General features: G+C 47.9%; 1 protein-coding gene across 2 annotated transcripts in view; it reads left to right on the plus strand.

The window, feature by feature from the left end:
• The first annotated feature begins 19,909 nt into the window (after positions 1-19,909).
• SLC41A1 (solute carrier family 41 member 1) overlaps positions 19,910-22,377 on the plus strand; it is a 36,641-nt gene continuing 34,173 nt past the window's right edge. For both annotated transcript variants that reach the window (XM_075909923.1, XM_075909924.1), the window contains exon 1: positions 19,910-20,055. The gene's annotated coding sequence lies outside the window, so the exon portion shown is untranslated. The remainder of the gene's footprint in view (positions 20,056-22,377) is intronic.

Raw genomic sequence — 22,377 nt, forward strand, 5'->3', positions numbered from 1 at the left:
TTTAATATTCTTACATGAATATATTATTGCAGGGAAGGGATTCGTCTCTTCTACACCTGGCTCTTCAATAGAGAGTCAAAATTTTCCATCAAAACAACAAATTTTGCCAAAACAGGAAAAAACCCTCATTTCCCCTCCCTGGTGCCCTCCTTTCTATGCCAAGCCTGTGACAGAGTCCGTTTCCTCCCATAAACTTTGTAGGGGTCTGCGTAAGTATTGAGCAGGATTTGCTACTTCCATGACAGAAGATCCCCCTTCAGTTTAACACTTCCCACTCCCGCTGAGCTAGGTAACTCAAGCCTTTAATCAAGCATCTCTCTCTTCCGTGCTATCCCTTAGCTGGCTTCAGAAGAAGGCTGTCGTATTTGCATTGCCAACTCTCAAGCAGGGAGTCTACCACCCCAAATTCAACTTTCACAAGCTACCTGCATGTTTGTTTGTTTTTAAAAAGAAACATACAATGGTACAGCTTTTTCCATGAAACCTCCTTATCCCTTGAAGTATAAGGATGTATCTAAAATAGAGAGTTGAACCATTGGTACTTGAACCAGCTAGAACCCCTCAGCAATGGGTCTGTAGTAGCAGTGATTCCCATCAACACTCATCCTACAGCAGTAGAGATGGACACAGAGACAGTCCACGTGGATGTCTAATCCAAATGGTGATCTCATAGTTTAGATGGTGTTGGGAACAACTTTCTGTGGGGAACCATCTCCATTAACACACTAAATTCTGGACCAGGTTGCCATTTGCAGTGGCATGGGTTGACATGGTTTCAAGCAGAGGGTAAGCTGTAATCAGTGCATTGCAGCTTATTGCACTTTTGCCTATTTACACTAGAGGTTGGTGCCAATGCAGCTGCAAGAATGTCTGCAGTCGTACATAAGCAAGACCGTGGAGATGGAAGCAGACCATCTCCCTTACTGGTTCAGACACACCATTTAACGGCACAGCAGTTTTCATGTTTCAAAGGGGAAGCTTAAGTGTAGAAACCATAATTATCACTCTCAGAATTCTCTGCCTCATGCCCAGGGCAACATGTTCCTCTGTAGGGGACCAGATCCAAAATGTCCCCACTGATTTGTTTAGAAAGGAATGGAGAAAATGTTGAGCTTCCGTTAAGTCTTTACTGGCTGGGGTGTTTGCTAAGTTTAGTCTTTTGTTTCTGCCCTGCCTGTATGGCTTTGTGTGGACTCCTCCCCTTCTATTCCTTTTCTGAAGTCAGAAAGCACCTTGGCTCTCCCTGGGATTTGGCCCTGTTTGCAGTGGGCATGAAACAGTCAGATAATTGTGTGCTACACGGAATGTTAATCAGGTTAATGTAAATAAAAGAGCAGCTCCTAGCCAGACTTCTAATAAGACGTGGCACTTGATGAAGCATGTTTCGTCTTAATTTTGTTGGCTCTAAACAGGCTACACTCCTGCACTGAGATATGGGGGGGGGGGAGGGGGGAACAGCCCTCAGGGCTTACAACCATTGTGGGATCAGGGAACTTTGTTAGTTCCTGCCAGTTCTTCTTCCCTGCTCCATCCTGATCCTCTTTTCCATCTCTCAACACAAGTCCAAATCATGCTCGGTAGCCTTGACAAATGCAATCTGTCCCGCTCATGTCCCTTCCACAAATAGTAGTTAGTTTGCTCAACCCCATGTTTGCAAAAGGCAGTGGAGAGATTTGCACTGACATCAATAGGCATTAAATCAAGTCCTCTTGAGTCTCGCAAGCACCCACCCACCTGCAGTGAGACAGGTAAGTGTCATGCCATTTGACAGGGAAGCAGAAAGATGTGCAGAGGCCTGCCTGTGACAACTCTTACCCTTAAGAGTTAGTTATGGATTGACAATGTTGTATCTGGAATGCAACTTTACAACATCCTGCTCTATCTCTTTATCCTCCTGTCTCTCTTTAATGATGGCTTGGGAGCTAGGCAACCATTAAACATAGGAGTGTTAAGTTCTAGAATTTACAGAGGATTCTTTAAGATATCAATACGAGTACTAATGCCAAGAGCTTTGCACATGTGTACACAGATAAGAATAATATATTACCTGGGCTGGTGATAGCTAACTATCTCCAGAGGAGTTACAAAGAGCCCCTTTCAAAGTTAGCAAGTAGTGTTATTTCCCAGGGTACAGATGGGACACTATAGATACAGAGATTTAAGACTGCAGATCAACAAAGCACTTGGCTGAATCTCTGGTGAGGCCAGTAGAAACTCTCCTATTCTTTGAGCAGGTGCTCAAGTGCTGTGCAGGATCGGGGCCTTACTGACTCACCTAAGATTACATGGTGAAGTGCAAATGGAGGAGTCCTAGTCCCAGTTCATCTCTCTCACTAGCACACATCAGGAGTAAATGCTCTGTCCTGTAAGAGGATGCAGTGAAGTAAAGTTGGAGTGATACGTATAGATTGTTTTAGTCATGTTAACTCATTTTTAAGTGCCCCAAGTTAGTTGCATCTGTGGCCTGACAGACTGCAGTATATAAGGCTGGGCAGGGATTTGCTCAAGTCATCTGACCTCCATGTAATATCAGTCCGCTTACTATAATGTCATGAATCCTGCCGAGGTTCGGTCATTTTACTACCGGCTTTTCTGTGGAGGTTGTGGTGTTCCTGCACACTTTCCTATTGCAACAACATTAACAGGCGTGTAGCATCCCCCCATTCACTCCTCCTTTCCCCCCATACAAATGGGAGGCAGCTTCTTCTGACAGGCACCAGCCAGGGTCTTGTCTCTGAAAGTTTCTGCTCCTTGTCGTGGCATTAGCCATGTCACTGCTGCAGGCCTCCATCATCTTACCGGGTGATGCTTACCGGTAACTGTTCACCTGGCACCCAGCTGAGCCAGAGCAGACCCTCACCAGTGGTGTGGTGCAGCAGGCCCCGTCTGGCCAGGCCTTCCACCCACAGCACGCCATGACGCACGGTTAACTGGTTAAACGTATCATTTAAGTGGTAAATATTTTAAACTGTATTTTACATCCCTAGCATCACCCTAACTAAGGTCACAGAGTTGTACAAGCAAATAGGGTTGCCAGATGGTTTCAACAAAAATACCGGACACACCTGACATTACATCCCAATCTACATGACATCTTATTTAGAACATACCAGACATTTATATTTTCTCCTTTCTATTTTCTCTATTTGTTTCCCAAACAGAAAGCTCACACACTGGACTGGTTCAAAACTGGACACCTGGCAACCCTACAAGCAAATACATTGGCCTGGAGAGAGATATTTTGCCACTGTTGTTACTAGCAATTAGAGCAAAAACAAAAAGGCCCTGCTGGAAGCAAGCCAGGCACTCTTTTCATTTGGTAGTCTCCTGCCTCCACACCCCCTTCACTTTTCTCTGCCTTGACACAGGGTTATGTCTTTAAATGCGAATGAACCAGGCACATTTCACTGTGAGGGGAAGGGAAGGGCGAATAGCTCGCGCAGGCCGGCTTGGTTGGGGGAGGTACTGGGTGAACGTGTGTGACTCCGTTCTGCCAATGCACCTCAGGTTTGCGCTGCTCCTTCAGCCCAGAACCAAAGCTGGGACTGGGCGTTAGTTAGAGATCTCTGGTGGTACAAGCCTGCACCCGCTGCCTCGCCTCCTAACTGAGCCGCTTCTTATGGTAAGCTTGGGCTTTCCTCCCTCAGTTGGGGTTCCCCCTGCACCTATTCCTCTGCCTTCTACTGCCTTTATTGGCTGTCATGTCTCACTAATCCCTCTAGGTTGTTTCGGGGTTATACATCACCCTGACGGCTATTCACCTGTCCCTCCAGAACAGCTTTTCTCTTCATCACAGTCAGTCTTTCCCATACTTAATGAGCTGCCATTTTGCGCAAGGGGTTTTTGCGCAAGAAGGAGCAGTCTACATTGCTCCTTCTTGCACAAAACCCCCCTCTTGCGCAAGAGCCGTTCTGCCTGAAAATAAGCAGCAGAATGGCTCTTGTGCAAAAGCCCCTTGCACAAAAATGGCGGCTCGTTAAGTAGGCATATGTTATTGCTTAAGAGAGCGCAATGTAGACGTAGCCTAGATGCTTCCTAAAATGCCTCCCATTTAAAAGGTATTTAAGCTCTATAGTAGTGCATAAAGTGCAGTGTAAGGATGATGCATTGGCCTTCTCTGTGAAGACCAAACGTAGTCTGACATGGCTATGCAATTTTTTGTAATAGCACTGAGCACAGTATAAAAACCTAGCCAAATAGCATGGCTTCATTCTCGTACATGCCCTGCTGTGATACAGTGTTCTGTTTCTGCAGAACAAGAGACTATCATCCAGTCGAGAAATGGGCCTACACCAGAGAACTCCTGATCCAAGGACGCACCAACTTCGGACAACTACTGCTCTGGATTGGAACCCTGTAGCTTGGACTCAATTTTCACTACATCATGAACCGCTATGATCCTCTTAGGTATGAGACGTTTCCCTCTCCCTATTGTTTCCTCTCTCTCCTTCCTTCCCTGACCTTCACCCCATGTCCGTGGAGCTCTCAGTCCTCTGACAATAGTTACGGAAATGAGCATGGGCATGTCTATGGCTGTCTATCCCCCACAAGCCAATAGCAGCCAACCAGCACCTGGCTCACACCAGAGCATATGGGGCTGATTGCAGCGCAGCTAAGGAAAGACCAAATTCCACATCTGCATTTCCTAAAGAAAGTTCTGTTACCAGCTTCTGTTTGAAAGGGCTGGGCTTATTTTGAGCCTTGGCCCTTGGGTGACTGGATTGTTCATGATGGTCAAGCACTGAGTGAGAGAAGCAGGCAGGAATTGAGTAGTTACAGAAGCATTTCCTCCAGCCTTTTTACATTCTTGGCTCCTTTTTTGCCTTCTGTTGCCTTTTTTTCTGTTACGATTGTAGAGCTTGTGAAACCATTTTTTTTCATGAAAATACTGTGGGAACTTCCCCTCTCAGCTTAGCCCAGGGGTGGGCAATAAATCGGAGGCTGTTCACAAGGGTTAGTGAGTCCTGGGTTACTGCCACTATTTGTATCTGCGCCTCTGCAAGTATGGGCGATCGCAGCTCCCAAGGTCTGAGAACGGCGATCCGGGGCCAACAGGTGCGGCAAACCCCCACACCTGCAAAGGTGCAAGTAAATACAGAAATGTGAGGCTAACTCTGGTGTACCGGATATGGCCCATGGACTGATATTTGCCCACTCCCAGCTTAGCCAATGCCTCTCAATCTGTAGCCGAGTGGGCTAGCTTGCCTATTATATTTACTGCTTTGCATTATATTCAGCAGGCCTGTTAATCCTCCTAGGAATAACTGGGAAATCTTAAGCAATCTACATAATTAATACACAGTATAAAAACCCAGCACTCAGGTTCCCCCCACAGCTCTGCTAGTGATCCTCAATTCTGACATGCTCCATCCTGGCTGTTCTACGGAAAGGACCACTACGTGGGATAATATTGTCTCTCTAGACCAGCTGTCATCTCCAGTGCTCCTGTGTCACTGCCACATACACAGCTCTGCCAGTGACCCTCAGTTTTGGTTTTTGACATTCCTCTTGGTCCACAGCCTGGGTCCTGTGGTAAACTTGCCACCCTAACATGGCCCCTCCTGGATGGCTGTGGTGCTATGGCAAGTTTTGCCTCAGTTTCCCCAGCTGTCTTTTGACCTACTCCAGCCATAGGAGAGTCCTGGTCCTCTGGTCAGTCCATTATGCAGGGCCACAGAGTCATAGAAATGTTTTCAGAGAACTATCAGCAATGATTCCAAAATCTTTCTTGAGTGTTAAAAAATGAGGGGGGATCTCAATTAGCTATTATATAGAGTTGGGATGATGTTTTTCAATGCGCATTACTTTGCATTTATCAACAGTGAATTTCATCTGCCATTTTATTGCCCAGTCACCCAGTTTGGTAAGAGCCCCTTGTAACTATTCGCAGTCAGCTTTGGGCTTAACGAGCTTGAATAATTTTGTACCACCTGCAAACTGTTTTCCCCTTTTCTGATCATGTATCGGTATTTTGAACACTACAGGTCACAGCACAATTATTTAGGGGACCCTGCTATTTCCCTCTCTCCCCTGTGAAAATAGAGTATTTATTGCTCCCCTTTGTTTCCGAATCAGCCACTGACCAACCAAAGGACCTTCCCTCTGTGGAGGCATTCAAAAACTCACCCCAGGTTCCTCTGGGGATCAGCTTTCACCCGGCCCAGCACCCTCTTCAGTCAGCTACTCAAGCTGTGAATTCTTCTTTCTTCATGGCTGGGGGGGGGAGGGCGTCTCCCTCTTCATGACTCAGCCCTCTGGCCAGGTCACTAAATAGTCCTCTCCTTCTGGGTTGTAGCCTGAGCCCAAGGGTGCACCTGAGGTAAAATTTTCTCTCCAGACCAAGTGTCTTTTTGGCATCTGCAAATCAGCGCCCCCAAGTCCAGTGCAGCGGGGCATGGTAGGAAGTACAAAAGGCCAGCCTTGCAGTTCGCTTGGGCTGTTACCACCCAACAAGGTCTATGTTTCCAGCCTGTGGCAGAGCTCTGGAGCCGAAGCTGCGCTGCCCGCAGAGAGGAATTAGCCAGACTGCCGTCAGCCCGCGTACTCTGAGGAGATGGGAAAACAGAGTCCTACACCCAGGGAGTAGCTCAGGGATACCAGACTGGAGTGCAGTGTTGCAGCCAGAGCACAAGTCCATGTATTTCGGTGGGATACCCACTGACCTAGAGGGGGAACCGTCCACCTCTGTCAGGGCTCTGGGCTGGAACGGGTGGAATGGGGGGGCCTGGGGCTCTCTGTTACAAACCCCATCCTTGGGGTGGCAGGCTGTTGACCGCTAGGCCAGAGCTTTGTTTGTGGCTTGCCCTAGCCAAGAGAGTGCGGGCCCACACAAGAGCCTTGCTTTAGACAAGAGCCTGCTCTCTGCCCTCAGGGCCAGAGCTCCTGACTGCCTGCCGCCTGCCCAGCCCAGAGGCTAGGCCTAGGGACTGCTGTCTGCTCTGCCTGCCAGAGGCCCAGAGCCACAGACTGCTAATTGGCTATCGGTTACCAGACACAGCATGCCTCCCGCCCAGCCCGAGGGACCACTCCATAGGGTAACATTCTCTCTCCAGACCAGCTATCGTCTCCAGCGCTCCTGGGCCACTTCCTAGCGGTTGCTAGGCAACCCAGATCACATCCGCTTTCTACAGAGGGGTTCCAGCCCAGACTTCCCATCAAAAGCAACCTAGGACTGCACAGTCCTCCCCTTTCCTGCATCTTCCTACCTAGCCCTCTCAGGCTTCCTTTTCCTACCACACCCTTCTAGAATTAGAACCCTATGGCTCGTTTTCTCCTCCCCTTCTCTGCGCTCCCAGAACCAGACGGCAAAGTCTGCCCAGTCAGCCCCTTTCTGTGGCAGACGTCTTAGCTTTATAATCCAGCCTACTCCTGCTCATCTGGGCTTCTTGTTCATTTAGGCCTGGCTCTCTTGGTACAGAAAGGCCCCTCATTGGCCCCTCAGACCCACATTAACTCCTTCTGGGCCTATGGGAGGGTACCCCCTCTTTCACACCCGCTTATCCTATGGCTCCTTATTTGCTTAAGAGCCTCACCAAAGGCTTCCTCAAAGTCCAAGTCACACTAAATCCATTAGATCACCCATGTCTACACACCTGTTGACCCCCTCAATGAATTCTAATAGATTGGTGAGGTATGATTTCCATTTGCAGAGCGCTGTTGACTCTTCTCCAACAAATCTTGTTCACCTATGTCCGTGTTTCTCAACCAGTGGTACAAGTACCTTCAGGGGTACTTGAGAGAAGTCTGGGGGGGATACGTCAACAACTGAAATTTGGAGAAAACTGAATTTTTCTTTTAAGTTTTTCAGTGCTTTATTATTTTTGTACTTTTTATACCCAAAAATTTCATCACCTGCCCGGCTACAATTAAGTTGTTTAAACAAATGTGTTGCAATGGTAGAAAAATGAAAACTGTGGGTACTTATAATTTTCTTTAAAGGGGTATTTTATGAAAAAAGGTTGAAAAACACTGACCTATGTGGCTGATGGTCCTGTTCTTTACTATAGCTCCAATCAATGTGTCTGGTACTGGGCTTCTCAGCTTGCACTTCTCAATATTGTGTCTGGAGCCTTTTTTTTTAAAAATCAGCATCACATTACCTTTCCACTAGTCACCTGGTACTGGCCCATCTTGGCCTGCCCTCTAAGTGCAAACAAGCAGGTTAATTGGCTTCTTAACCTTTTTCCCAAAGTAGCCATGCTGCCGTGCACTGTAGGCTTTTTCCTGCCGTGCTTGCAGTGAGATGCAGGGAGCCAGTACCAGGGTGTTAGCCAAAGGGCCTCCTATGGAGCAGAAATCCTGCTAATGGCCATTGGAAATACTGTCCCAGGGACATTTTTTCAATTGCATGGCCAGGCAAATGCTCCGCCTGCACCAAGCTGCCATGCTGGCAGCATGGGTCCAGTTTCCAGTCTCATGGCTTCCCGGGACAGCAGGGGCTACAGAGATAATGAGCTCTGCATGGAGGGGAAGGGAGTGCCCTGCGTCATTCAACAGAGACCCCTATGACTGATTTAAGAGCGGTGATGACAGGCTCCAGAGGAAGCTATGTGCAGTTCTCAGCAGGAAGGAAAATGACCGCATCCAGGGGCGGTTAAAGCGGGAGGGAGTAAGCGTTCTTCAGCAATGATGGATTTCCCTATCGGCTGGCCATGCCTGGAGTGATGGGACATGAGATTCAACATCCAAGCCACCAGATATGAAACTGGCAACTGTTCACACAATTTCCATTGTGCTTTTTTTCACTCCCACTCGGTTGCATTTTGTCATAGCCCAAGGGATGCTCTCAAACATCTCTTGGACACTGTGTTCCAAACCTGCACTATGAATACAAGCATGCCAAGGAATCTGGTCACACGCTAACCTGGTACCTAACAAACCAGCTCTGGCTTGCTATGCAATCCAGTCCTTGGCTGCTCCACAAGCAAGAGGATGAGTGTGTGGTAACCAGATTGGAACTGTGGCTCACTGGATGCTAGCCACCCATTTGGCTCATGATGCAAAGGGTAGGGCAGGTTATTTTCATACCTGGCTTTTTTGTGGATTGGACATGGGAAGGAGAGCAAAATAGGCACCAAAAACCACACCAGACCAGTCCATGCAATCCAGCCTCCTGTCTCTGACAGTGGTCAGCACCAGCAGCTTCAGAGGAAGATCCGTGAAACTTAGGAGACAGCTGTGGGATAACTTGCAGGGTGCACCCAAGGGTCCTGACTAGTGTTCCCTATAATCTGAGTGCTTGGGTGGACATCCAGGAAAAATTCAGGTGACACCCAGCTCATAAGCATAGCACCTACAGCATGTTTTTCTACTGGTGGTGCACATCTGCAATGCCTCAGTGCACACAACAAAATGTATCCTGCTCATGGGTGGAAAAAATGAGAAGGAACATTGGACCTGATGCCAGTAATGGGCTTATACCCTGAAGCAGGAGAGAACATAAGAACGGCCATACTGGGTCAGAACAAAGGTCCATCCAGCCCGGTACCCTGTCTGCCAACAGTGGCCAATGCCAGGTATCCCAGAGGGAGTGAATTGAACAGGTACTGATCAAGCCACCTCTCTCCTGCTATCCATCTCCACCCTCTGAGAGTTTATATCTTTCCAAAGCTTGTGAGTTCTTCATTCTTAGTATGACAGTTCTCGGGGCACTCATTAAATTCAGCTTTTGTGCTGACCCAGGGCATCACAAAAGATTAATCCAGCACTGCCCCTTTGGGGCTTTGGGGGAGGCAGCAGCCCCATCCAGAGAGGAGAAAAGAGGGATTGAATGCCACTGGTGTTTCCAAGCTCATTAACATCGGCCCCACCCTACATACCCACCCTCCCACCCCCCACCCCTGACCAGCCCATGAGTTGTCTTCTGATAACACTTCGTTTCCAACCTGTTTTATGAGTTTAAATGAACTCTTGGACTGTATCCAGATTGAGGCGAAAAAATGTTAGGTATGTCTTCAGTTTCTACACCACAGGGGCCACTCTGCTGCCAAGTCAGCAGCTGTTGACACAAGAACCCCCTCTGGCATCAGGGAACACAGGAAGTGAGGGCCTTTCCGGCTCTGCTCTGCACAGATGCAAGGGAGAGCACTGGAAACTTGTGTGGGTGAGGCTTAACGGTATCCAGCACGCCCTGCGCAGCATGTGGGTCAAAGCTGAATGCTCTAGAGCTAGGCAGTCGCATCCTGATCTACCCCTCGGCATGGAAAAGTTGCTGGGTGCCCCCTTTGCTTTGAGAGCTGATGGAACACAGTACTCAAGGCTTGTGCAGAGTAGGGTGTGCATCCTCTTATTCTTCATGAATTGACCCTGCTCTGGAGTGACCCTGCTAGAGGAAATTCAGGCTCTGTGGCCCATTCAGCCCATGACTGCCAGTTAGTGCTAACTCTGGTGGGGTTTCTTTATAATATGGATACCTGACCCAGGAAAAACTAGACCTGTGGTGTCCAACCAGTGCTGAAGCAGTAGCCACTCTAGCGGCTACCGCTAGAGCAAGCTAGCCACATTATTCTGAAAATGTAAATAATTCTGTGAGCCAGCTAGCCACACTCAACTGGCCAAATAGCCACATGTGGCTAGCAGCTAGTGTGTCGGACACCACAGAACTAAACTGAGCCCTAGCACCCTCATTCCATACACAACCATTGACAGACCAGAATTCTGCCATATTAGCATGGGCTATAGTCAGTCTAGTGACTTGGAGCTTTAGGAGGGCGTTGTGACTGAGTGAGGATGCAGGAGAAGTAGAGTCAAATCCTCGCTCTGCTACAGATTTTCTGTGTGACCCTGGTCAACTCACTTAATCATTCTGTTCCCAGATCTTTGAAGACCTGGGAATTACACACCTCAGTGGCCTGGGAATTAGGTACCTTTGAGCCTCAGTTCCCCATTTGTGAAATGCGGATAATTACACTTCCTTTCTGCTACCTGCCCTTTGTCCATCTTGTTTATTTAGTCTGTTAGCTCTCAGAGCCTGGACTTCCTTGCTGTTTGTTTGTACAGTATGTAGCACAATGGGTCTTCTAATCTAATTACTAGCAAATGGCTCCATGCGCCATTACTATGCTCTGCACAATGCAGTTCTTCAGTCACACTTTAGTTCTGATAAAAATGCACGTGACTAAGTGGGATCCAGCCCATGAAAGCTGATGCCCTAATAAATGTTAGTCTTTAACGTGCTACAGGACTCCTCCTTGTTTTTGCTGAAACAGACTAACACAGTGACCTCTCTGATAAAAAGAATGCGGCTGCTGTAAAACGCACATACGTAAACTTCTGAGATCCACCAGTGGCCAGACTGTAAATTGTTTCCTTTTCAAAGCATTTTGCTGCCTTTTGTACCTGCTGTCCAGCAATTGGAAACCCAATTCCTGCCCTTTCATTCTCCTGCCTATGTGATCTCTGCATGTCAGTGCAACCTTTTTGGTCCTTATCTATTTTTGTTTTCTCATCTCAGGGGCTTTTCCTTCATGCTTCCACTTCCTGAGCATGCAGCTGGCTGGGCCATTAATAAACAAGGTCACACTTCCGTGTGTGTTGTTTGTGTCGGACCACATGGATTTCAAAACCTGTACAAATGACATAGCGAAAGGGGCAGGTGGCGGGGGGGGGGGGGGGGGGGGGGGAGAGGTCTAAAAGCCAGGCTCTTTTGAACAAAAGAAGTAGGATGATCTTGCGGCCAAGACATCAAACCACGAGTCAGGAGTCCTGGGTTCTATTCCCAATTCTAGAATAGATTTATGATGTGATTTTGGGATGACTTGACCTGTCTGTGCCTCACTTTCCCCAGCTGTACAATGGGGTTCATACTTAACCTCCCACATAGCAAGGTGAAGGGGTTGTGAGATTAATTGGTTTGATCTTGCACTTCTATTCATTGTGATGTTGAGTGCAATGCCACTGGTGGGAAGTGAACACCCACAGCACAGCTGAAGTCAATGGGAGCTGCAGCTTCCTCCTAATAATCGTTCAATAATCTTGTGCCTATTTTTCCAATGAGCCAGGGCCAGATACTCATCTACTGTAAATCAAATCCACTGGAGTTCTGCTGATTTACACCTGCTGAGAATTCGTCTTGCACTCCCTGAGGAGTGAAGTATTTTCAAACGGCTGCACTGCTGAGTTAAAGAAGGTTAGAAAGTCTGGTATGATGTCATTTTAGCTGAACTAAATCCAGATGGTTTGATATTTTCTTTTCATTGTTCCATTAAACACTGATTCATTTTACAACATGACGGTGAAGGAAGCAATTTTCAGACAGTTCCCTGTGGGCATGTCTACACTAGGAAACTATTTCAAAATAGCTAAAATTGTTTTAATAATTCCCAAAATAACAAAATTGAAATAGCGTGTCCTCTCTATGGGGGAGCCTTGAAATGAGTCTGAGACAGGCACCGTTAATGTGGATGCGCTACCTCGACTTAGAACCCCAGGAAGCACTGGGGAGTAATTACTTCGAATTACTCTGGGGAGTCGTTATTTCAAAATAGCGGCACCAGAGCATCCACACTACCGTTATTTTGAAATAACTATTTCAAAATTAGCATTATTCCCCAAGAACAGCAGGAGTACAGATTTCGAAATAACAGGCTTGGTTGTGTGGATGCTCCGCTTATTAATTCGACGTAAGAGGGGGTTATTTTGAAATAAAGCCCTAGAGTAGACCAGAGCTATGGAAAGAAGTATAAAATAGAACTCAGCTTTGCATTGCAGAGTCAGCTGGAAAGCGGATCTGGATCCTCTACTACCTAGTTTAGTGCGGGAGTTTTGATATGGCTGGCTGAAAGGACAAGGGAGGAAGTGGTCGGTCGCTTACACGAGAAACCTAGATTCCATCCCCTGCTGCATCACAGACCTTCTATGTCACTTACACCCAGCTCCTCAAAGGTACTGAAGCTCCTTACTTCCCTTGATCAACAGAAATTAAGAATCTAAGTACTTTTGAGGATCTGAGCCTCAGTTTCTCTGTGTTTCTATTCCCCCATTGATAAAAATGGGAATAATACTTTCCCACATAGATAGAACTCTGATTCCATTGTATTCAAAGGCAAAACTACCTTGGATTTCAGTAGCCACCTGTGGCTCATGCATGAAGTTTGGCTCCAGTGTATGGCTGCAGAGGTATTGGTTTTGGCTCTGGGCTGTGTCTAAGAAGTAGGGACAAAATTCCCCTTTCAGTAGCATCAGCAATGCTGTATTTTCCTCAATACCATTCAAAGCAGGATTTTAAATGCCACCAGCTATCTTTGCTACCTCTAGGATCAGTTGCTGAATTCCCTGTTCATTTGGTTATTCAGGCACTGCTGGAGAAAGAAATTTACACACAGTACATGCCACACACACCTATCTTGGCAGCAGCATGCTTTCCAAACCTTGGGAACAGAGCAAAACAAGGCAGGTGCATTCTCCGACAACAGAGGTTTATATTAACATTTATATTAACCACCATGATGACAGATTAAATTGTTTGCATGCGCCATGCAACTGATTTTCAAAATGACAGTAGAAACCCACTCTTCTATTATTTAATAATGCAAATATAAATCCTCTGCGGGTCTTTGTAAAGTTGGAGTACATGTACAAAGTTTAAACTGGGCAGTCTTCATTTTTCATGCAGTGAAGGAAGGGCATTTTCCTAAAATGGTAGGGTAGGTCCCAACTGCAAAAGTAGATCTGATTCCAGGGCTGGGCTAACCCACAGCTCAGGGATATTGGTATAGGCTTTTATTCAATGTCATTGCTATTTTAAAAAGAGGGGACAGATCACCATTTCCCATGCGTTTGAAAGAACAAACAAGAAAATAGGAGCTGACTAAGGACAGGGGAGGACAAGTTTAGAGATCAGAAAAGTTCCTTCATCATTTCATTGTGATCAATGGAGCTATGTGGATTTATACCAGGAAAAGATCTGACCTTCAAAGTCTCCTTTGCCATCATCTCAGACTCCATGAGGATGAGCACTATATAAAAAATAGATAGTAAAGTTAGGTGGCTCTAGGACCTACAGCAACTGCCAGCTCACCACAGCTTAGAACCCCACCGCCCCCCATCCCCATGACAGTCCACCCCCTTTGCTTTAGGAAGCTTGGCTCATGAATATAAATATGCATAACTTGGAGATGCTTTGGACAAAATACCTCATGTAACCTATCAGTTTTAATGTTACAATCTGCTGGATCTGTATATCCTATTTTGGTATATATAGTATCATTCTTATATGTGAAGTTAGAAATATAAACCATGAGACTGTGTATAGTTTTAAATGTGCTAATGAGAGCATTACTTCCCCCAGTCTTAACAACTGGGTGATCAACTTAACAACTTGTAAACAGCCTTGGTGATTGGACTAGTAAGACATCTGAACATACCACCTGGTACTGGGATTCCATTTTTTGACCCAGGTACCTTCCCATGGAAGGGGGAATGTAGAATAAAAGATTCCTGACCAGGGAGAAGACTATTTAAGCAAGCGAAAGCCATCAGATCTTTGGAGCTGGCGACCCAGGTCAGAGCAAAAGATCATCTTTGACCTGAAGATTATGTCTAGAACGAGACCTATTCTTTAGGGTAAGAATCTGCTTACAATAAGTTTTTCAGTGAATTAGAACTAGCCATGCATTTTCTTTTCATTTTAACTTAATAACTTACTTTTATCTATCTGTTTTCACTTGTAACCACGTAAATCCTACTATTTGTACTTAATAAAAACACTTTTGTTTACTATCAGGCCCAGTGTAGTTCATTGTTACTGGGGTGGAGGAACCAGGGGTGGGGAGCAAGCAGTGTGCATATCTCTCTTTCATTGATAAAGAGGGTGAACATCTTCATGAGCTTTCTTTGTGTAAAATTTCTACTCAGAGAAAGGGATTTATTTGCAGTTTTGATCCCTTTTGAGGATTGGTTTCTTGGGTGCTGTGCCCTAGAACTGCATCCTCCCAGAACTGAAATGGTTCAATGTCTGCATGGCTCTTTAGGAGGGCGGTTACCCCAACTCTGTGCCTTGTCTGGGAGAGACCAGGGAATCTGGCCCAGCAGAACAGAGTGATGGGGAGCTCCTGAGAGCAACAAGGCAAGTATCAGTGGCATGATCAACGTACCGGGGAACATCCAGCAGGTCTTCTGTGATTGCACCCTGTCACACCCCACAAAAAAAGATTATAGGGAGGGCATTTGAGGAGCTTTGAAACAGAGCAGGACAAGAACTTGAAGTTCAAATCAAGAGAGGAAAGTGGGAATGGCTAGGCCACACTCTCAGAAAACCATCATCCAGCATAGTCCATCAAGCTTTCACATGGAACCCGCAAGGAAAACTCAAAAAGGAGCACCTCGGACAATGTAGAGAAGATCTACTGAGACTGAAGGACAGCAACTAGGGTACTCCTGGAGTCAGCTAGAAGTTTTGTCTCAAGACAGAGTGAAGCGGAGGAGACTTGTAGATGACTTAAGCTTCATTCGGAGTACAAGGATTTAAGAAGAAGATTCTGTGTATGTTTTGTGGCCGGATCAGAAATCCCATTGTTCTCTACTCAGACCATGGGTGCATCAGCAGAGCTGTGTGCAGGAACTTCAGTTGGAATAATAGTAGGTGCTAAAATTGGGATAGAGGTGCATTGGCAGAGCTGTGCATGGGTACCTTTATTAAGATTGACCTTCACCAGCGGGGTGCTCTGAGAAAAGCTGATATCTGACAGCACGGTGCTTAATTCTAGCTCTCAATGCCAATCTGACTTTCAAGAGCATCCAATTTAAGATGCCCTTCCAAAACAACCATCCCACACACTAAAAGAAAAATAAGTCTCAATGCAAAACTAGCTTGTAAGTCCATGAGTAGAAAAGGATTAAATAACACAAAACTTAACTCTTATGAGGTCTCCACCAGAATGCGTCTGGTGCGCCACAACCTTGCTTTCTTTAAGAGATGAGGTCACTATCTGACTCGGTTGGGGAGGAGGTGGCAGAACAGATGCAGTTCCTGTGTTAAAATCCCTGCTCTCCTCTCCCCTCCATAGCCCCTTCTGCCCACCAATTGTGCTACAGAAGCAGTTGGTTCAGAATCTGTCTCTAAGGCACCAAGCCTGGGATCACGTAATCAATTCTGGTTAGTAACTTGCAACAGATCATTTCCTAGGAGGAAAGGAAAGGCAGGAAGGAAAAACTAGTCAAAAGTTCCACCGATGAGTTTAAAAAACAACAATTATCTGAATCAGAGAAGCGGGTTTCATTCTGAGACAGAATCCTACAGAGCAGTGAGCAATGAGTTTTCAGCAGCAGGAATTATTGAATTTGATGCATTTTTATCAGGAGGGAAGAGTGAATTTGCCATAAACAGGATTCGGAATGAGAACATGTATCTTCTTATTGGTATACTGTGGCAAATCTTCCATCCACAATTATTGCAAGAGCCATTCTACCAGTACAGCTTTCTGGTCTCCAGTGGACATAAATTGTGAGGGTTCCCCACCCCCTTTTTTTTTCTCTGCTCAAGGTCATCTGAAGAACTGGGTTTTGCCCACAAAAACTCATGATACTATATATTTTTGTTAGTCTCTAAGGGTATGTCTATACTACCACCCTAGTTCAAGCTAGGGTGGTAATGTAGGCAACCGGAGTTGCAAATGAAGCCCGGGATTTGAATTTCCCAGGCTTCATTTGCATCTTGCCGGGCGCTGCCATTTTTAAATGTCCGCTAGTGCAGACTCCGTGCTGCGCGGCTACACGCGGCACGGACTAGGTAGTTCGGACTAGGCTTCCTACCGTTTCACGAGGAGTAACGGTAGTTCGGAATAGGAAGCCTAGTCCGAACTACCTAGTCCGTGCCATGTGTAGCCGCACGGCACGGAGTCCGCACTAGAGGACATTTAAAAATGGCGGCGCCTGGCAAGATGCAAATGAAGCCCGGGAAATTCAAATCCCGGGCTTCATTTGCAACTCCAGTTGTCTACATTACCACCCTAGTTCGAAACTGGGTGGTAGTGTAGACGTACCCTAAGGCACCACAGGCTACTCATTTTTAAAGTTACAGACTAACACGGCTGAGACTTCATTCATTCAGGTTTGAAAAGTGCACTGATCTATGCAAGAGAAAAATGCTATGTAGGGATAATGTATGATATGCTATGATAAGGCATAACAAGTAGGGTTCCGCAGGGGTCTGTTTTGGGATCAATATCTTTATCAACGATTTAGATATTGGTATAGAAAGTGCTCTCATTAAGTTTGTAGATGATACCAAGCTGGGAGGGGTTGCGACTAATCTGGAGGATAGGGTCATAATTCAAAATGACCTGGACAAATTGGAGAAATGGTCTGAGGTAAATAGGATGAAGTTTAATAAAGACAAATGCAAAGTGCTCCACTTAGGAAGGAACAATCAGTTTCACACATACAGAATGGGAAGTGACTGTCTGGGAAGGAATACGGCAGAAAGGGATCTAGGGGTCATAGTGGACCACAAGCTGAATATGAGTCTGCAGTGTGATGCTGTTGCAAAGAAAGAAAACATGATTCTGGGATGCATTAACAGGTGTATTGTGAGCAAGACACAAGAAGTCATTCTTCCGCTCTACTCTGTGCTGGTTAGGCCTCAGTTGGAGTATTGTGTTCAGTTCCAGGCACCGCATTTCAAGAAAGATGTGGAGAAATTGGAGAGGGTCCTGAGAAGAGCAACAAGAATGATTAAAGGTCTAGAGAACATGACCTATGAGGGAAGGCTGAAGGAATTGGGTTTGTTTAGTTTAGAAAAGAGAAGATTGAGGGGGGACATGATAGCAGTTTTCAGATATCTAAAAGGGTGTCATAAGGAGGAGGGAGAAAACTTGTTAATCTTGGCCTCTGGGGACAGAACAAGAAGAAATGGGCTTAAACTGCAGCAAGGGAGGTTTAGGTTGGACATTAGGAAAAAGTTCCTAACGGTCAGGGTAGTCAAACACTGGAATAAATTGCCCAGGGAGGTTGTGGAATCTCCATCTGTGGAGATATTTAAGAGGAGGTTAGATAAATGTCTATCGGGATAGTCTAGACAGTATTTGGTCCTGCCATGAGGGCAGGGGATTGGACTTGATGACCTCTCGAGGTCCCTTCCAGTCCTAGTATTCTATGATTCTATGATTGTATGCATACGCGTGTGCAGGGGGTGTGCCAGGTGTGCCCAGGCACACCCTAATATCTCAAAAAAAAGTGGCTTTGCGTTTTAATTTAATTGCAGGATAAGCTCTTTTAGTTTTAAAGTATGGATTGCGTATTATGCAATAAGCACTGAATGTAGAAAGCCCGCGTTCACTCGCAGCATGTCCTTTATGATTGAGTATTCAATAAATGTTCGCCAATAAAAAATAAAATTCCCTGGGTGCACACCCTAACGAAATGTGCTATGCACGCCTATGATTGTATGACTGTTTTCTGGGATGTAACTGTGTAGTCATGACCCCTGTTTACTGTCAATCTTTGTTCTGCACAGGGCCCACATGACATACCAACCACTAACTGACCCCACAATAAAATTCTCAACTTCAAAACATCACCTCAACCTTTGGGGCTTAAAAATTTAAACGTAAGTATTTTTCTATCAGTGGCAGAGCCAAACTTGAACCCAGGAATCCCAACTCCCAGTCCTACTGCACTGATCACCAGACTACATCCCACTCTCCAAATGCAGACTAGAATTAAGAGACTTGCCACCCAGGTCTCCCTCTTTTACCACCATCCCTTATGCTCTTCCCAGCAACTCAAGGGTCTGGCTTGGGCCAATCACCACAATTCTCTCCCCTGTTGGGTCTAGGTTAGGACTCAGGAATCCAGGCTCCCAACCCCCATTTCCTAGAAATAAGAAGAGAACCCGGAATTCCAGGCTTCCAACCCCCCTCTACAAGGGCCAGGAAGAGAACCCAGGAGTCCAGGCTCCCAAACCCCCTCTACAAGGGTCAGGAAGGGAACCCAGGAGTCCAGGCTCCCAAACCCCCTCTACAAGGGTCAGGAAGGGAACCCAGGAGTCCAGGCTCCCAACCCCCCTCTACAAGGGTCAGGAAGGGAACCCAGGAGTCCAGGCTCCCAACCCCCCTCTACAAGGGTCAGGAAGGGAACCCAGGAGTCCAGGCTCCCAACCCCCCTCTACAAGGGTCAGGAAGGGAACCCAGGAGTCCAGGCTCCCAAACCCCCTGTACAAGGGTCAGGAAGGGAACCCGGAAGTCCAGGCTCCCAAACCCCCTCTACAAGGGCCAGGAAGGGAACCCAGGAGTCCAGACTCACAACCTCCCTCTACAAGGGCCAGGAAGGGAACCCAGGAGTCCAGGCTCCCAAACCCCCTCTACAAGGGCCAGGAAGGGAACCCAGGAGTCCAGGCTCCCAAACCCCCTCTACAAGGGTCAGGAAGGGAACCCGGAGTCCAGGCTCCCAAACCCCCTCTACAAGGGCCAGGAAGAGAACCCGGAGTCCAGGCTCCCAAACCCCCTCTACAAGGGCCAGGAAAGGAACCCAGGAGTCCAGGCTCCCAAACCCCCTCTACAAGGGTCAGGAAGGGAACCCGGAGTCCAGGCTCCCAAACCCCCTCTACAAGGGCCAGGAAGGGAACCCAGGAGTCCAGGCTCCCAAACCCCCTCTACAAGGGCCAGGGAGGGAACCCAGGAGTCCGGCCCGTAGCCCCACCCACCAGCCCGGACCACGCTGCCGAGGAAGCTCAGACAGACACGTGCACACTAGCAGCGCCGCAGCCACTAGCGAGGCACATCGGCAGGCGGGCTGTGATTGGCTCCCTCATCCTGACGCCCGCCTCCCGGTGACGGCCGGCAGGCCCCCTCGCCCCGCCCTGCCGGCCAGCTTCCCACATGCGGTTGGCTAGAGCCTGTGCCCATCGAGCGCTTCGCAGAGCTCGCTAGCCGAGGGGCGGGCTGCCTGTGGCGTCAGCAGGCGGCGTCCAATCACCAGCGGGCAGCTGCGGCCCCATTGGCGAACGGTGATGTCAGGCTTCCTGCTGTGGCCGTGGCGGCTCCGCTGGAGCGCAGGCTGAGCCAGTGGCGATGTAGCGGCGGCCGCGCTGGGCAGGGGGCAGACGGGCCCCGGCGGCAGGTCAGTGCGCGGCGCGGGGCTCTGCAGCCCGCCGAGGGCCTGGCACAGCCCGGGGGGTGCCCCTGGGGTGCAGTGTCCCCGCTCCGGGCTGTGCCGGTGCCCCTCGCCCCTGCCCTCCTGCTGCCCCTGGGGACTCTTATTTTGGTGGGGGGACCTGCATCCTCCCCGGGCTTGGGCAGGTCAGTTTCATGGCTCGGGGCTGGTGGGGTTTGAGAGGAGCCGCCGCTAGATGCAGCTTCCTTGCGGTATGTCCATTTCATCCTCCTGGCTGCAGCCCACAGGTGCTTTGGAGCTAGGTGTGTGTGTGTGTTTTGCACCCCCTTGGCTCGAAGTGGTTTCCATCAGATGTTTGCGTTCAGTAGCTCTCTGCATACTCCCTCTCCCCCATACGAATTGTTCCCATTCATTCCCTGGGTGTGCCCCAATAATAGGACTCCCACTGTGAGGCTCTGCATGGATGGTGCAGGGGTGCTCCTTTGCAGAGTTGCCAAGCCGTGTAGAGGCAGCGTACTTATGGGAGGCGAATGTGGGATGGGACATAGGAGTGCATTTGATTTTCCTTAGGCTTTGGATCAGTTTCCAGCTTTCCTTTCATATCCCAGACTGCTTGGATCCTTTCTTAGCCGGGGCTGTAGGGGTGATGGGCTGGTGATGGAGGGAAGGGCACGTCCTTTGAAAAAAAGTGTGATTTAGCTGGGATGGGTATTTGACTCAAACACCATTTGTTGTGGGTAGGAGGATATTACCCTTGGCATTGGGACTGTTGATCAGGTTGTGACCAGAGGGAGGCAAGAGCTGAATTCATGGCACCCCTTGAAGGTTAATCCTCTGGGTGTGATGGTTTGGGGATACAACCTGAAACAGCCATTGTGGTGAGTGGGGAGAGGCGAGGTGCTTTAGGCGTGACTCAAATGTTTGTTTGGAGGGGGAGGTAGGAGGAATTACTCATATTCCTGAATTACAGGCTTGCGTACCTGTGCGTAGTGGCAGGGCTAGTAATGATGATAAATGATCCGTTGCCTGAATCACAGGCTGTCAGAGGGAGGATGGAAAGGGAGCACTAAGCAATAGGAGTCCACTAAGCAGCAGTGTCTGTTGCTTAGCACGTTGGCACTGCGGATGGTTTTTAGATTGTAACACGAGGCGCTATCTTCGGTAGTAAAGATTCCTTGGTCACAAAGGACACTAGACTGGGAAGACTTGTCAAGGTAGCAGGTTGAAACTCTGTTGCTTCACATGGAGTGTTTCCCCTCTGGAGATAGGAGCCCCACTAGCTTTGCATTTGGTGTTGTACCCTCTGTTCAGGGTATGCCTCGCAAGGAGAGTGGCTTTTCATAGCACTGTCGTTTCAAGATCCGTTCGACAAAGCTTGCAGTCACCTTTCATATTCAATAGTGATAGAAATGTAGCCGTGTTAGTCTGGGGTAGCTGAAGCAAAATGCAGGACTATGTAGCACTTTAAAGACTAACAAGATGGTTTATTAGATGATGAGCTTTCGTGGGCCAGACCCACTTCTGAGGAAGTGGGTCTGGCCCACGAAAGCTCATCATCTAATAAACCATCTTGTTAGTCTTTAAAGTGCTACATTGTCCTGCATTTTTCTTTCATATTCAGTGATGGGAAAATAACGTCTCATGTTACTGCTCCTCTACCTCCCTGGGGCTAATAAATGGCATCTGGGGAAGAGGGTAGGTGCTCATTTTGCGTTTGAGCCCCCAGCCAGCATGGAGTAGAAGTTGGGAAGGAGTTTTGTACCACAACAAAGAAGTTACTTCACTGTAGTTCAGTAGCAAGGAGAGGGCTGGAACCTCTGATCTGCCTTCTCCCGTAGACATACAAGGCTGCTGGTGCACATCGCGGTCTTCCGGTTCTGTCCAACAGGGGGCAGCAGTGTGCATGCACCAGCTTGCTTAAGCACTGTGCCCCTTACCCACTTCTCTGGTGGCTCTCCTGCCTTTGCAAGGAGCAGGGACATCTTGGCTTGTGAAGTCAGGGGTTGCCAACCCAGGAGCTGGCTGGGGTGATACTGTGCTCAGCTGCCAGCCACCTGGGGCCATGTGCACATCTGCTGCCTGGTGTTGCAACAGTTGCTCTCGGTGGCTGAACAATGGTATTTGTCCTCTGGGCTGTGCACATCTGTTCCATCCCCCTCCCAGTAAAATCTTGCTTGGGATGCTCATGCATTAATGTCACAAGACAGGGGGAACAGGGCAGACCCCATCACCACTCATAAACAATGAGGTCTGTGCCTTCTCCTGCTCCTCCCACCCCGTTAGACTCTGCCCAGCACTGTGTGTACCAGGAGTTGTGGGGGAGGGTTT

Source organism: Pelodiscus sinensis, chromosome 27, assembly GCF_049634645.1.
Source record: "Pelodiscus sinensis isolate JC-2024 chromosome 27, ASM4963464v1, whole genome shotgun sequence".
Classification (NCBI taxonomy): domain Eukaryota; kingdom Metazoa; phylum Chordata; order Testudines; family Trionychidae; genus Pelodiscus; species Pelodiscus sinensis.